The sequence below is a fragment of the Dipodomys spectabilis genome, unplaced genomic scaffold (genome assembly GCF_019054845.1).
Source record: "Dipodomys spectabilis isolate Male_0828 unplaced genomic scaffold, ASM1905484v1 ptg000272l, whole genome shotgun sequence".
NCBI lineage: Eukaryota > Metazoa > Chordata > Mammalia > Rodentia > Heteromyidae > Dipodomys > Dipodomys spectabilis.
Window position 1 is genome coordinate 1211591 of NW_024870949.1, and position 1258 is coordinate 1212848.

General features: G+C 34.6%; 1 non-coding gene across 1 annotated transcript; it reads left to right on the plus strand.

The window, feature by feature from the left end:
* The first annotated feature begins 215 nt into the window (after positions 1–215).
* Positions 216–327, plus strand: LOC122126033. Its single transcript, XR_006150849.1, has one exon. It is a non-coding gene; the product is annotated as a U6 spliceosomal RNA (small nuclear RNA).
* The last annotated feature ends 931 nt before the right edge of the window (positions 328–1258 follow it).

The window sequence follows — 1258 nt, forward strand, 5'->3', positions numbered from 1 at the left end:
TAGAATAATTGAATTCCTCCTCCTACACATCTCTTGAACAACAAATATCTGGAATTATTTTGTTTGTTACATGTCAATCTTGATTTTTTCTTAAATGTGTACTTATGTAAGAAGTACATGGTTCTAAAATTTCATGACAATTCTTTTAAACTTACGTTTTGTTGTATTGTCTAGTTTAAGAAAATCAATTACAATTTATATATAAAAAATGTTCTTTGTTCAATTCAGCATCACATACACTAACATTGGAATGATACAGAGAAGATTAGCTGGCCCCTGTGCAAGGATGACAGGCAAATTTCTGAAGCATTCCATCGCCCAATTTGTTAGGAAATGGAAAGACTTGGAAAAAAATTATTAAGTGAAGTAAGCCAAGTCCAAAGAAACGTAGGTCCCATGGTTTCTCTAATTTTCAATAACTAATATATGTCTGGGATAAGCAGAAAAGGTCAAAAGTTATGTGTATATGACCAGATAAGATTGTGTTAAGGGAAATGAACCCCAAGTTAGGGACACAAGTGGTTTTTTTTTCTTGCTATTTTTTCTTACATACTTATGACGTGCAGTGTGGTTTTTTTTTTTGTTTCTTTATATGTTCCTCCCCCATGCTATAACACCTGTTTTCACTGTATTTGAAGTTGGTGTGCCTACATCTTGTTTATACTCTCCTCTAATTTTTTGAGAGGAAGGACAAAAAAAACCAAAATGCTTAACTAGGGATACAGGTTGACCCATGTAACAGTGAGATGCACAATACACTATGTTGTAAAGTGAACTTTACAATTGAGGCCGGGAAATGGAGGGGGTTAATGGACTTGTGGAGGTGGGAGGGAAGGGATGGTAGGGGAACAATAAAGGAGGAGGTAACAATGCTTGTTAGGAAATGTACTCATTACCTTGCTCATGTAATTGTTACCCCTGTGTACAATATTTTTACAATAAAAATGTATAAAAATGTTCTGAGATGGAAGAGTTTATTTCCTTTATTTTACTCATATAATTTCGTTAGCAAAGAAATTCATGCAAAAGTCCGATATGAAGGTAATTTGAATAAATATGTTTGTGAACACACGCATGTGCTTAAGCACTTGCATGTGTGTTGGCGTGCTCAGAGTTTGAAATCAGGGCTTCAAGTCTTGCAAGGCCTTTTCTCTCTAGATTGGTGTGCTACTAAATGAGCTACATCTCCATTCTTGGCCCTTTGCTAGTTCATTAAAATTTTTGAAAAATAATCTCATGAATTTCATTTGCCCTGATT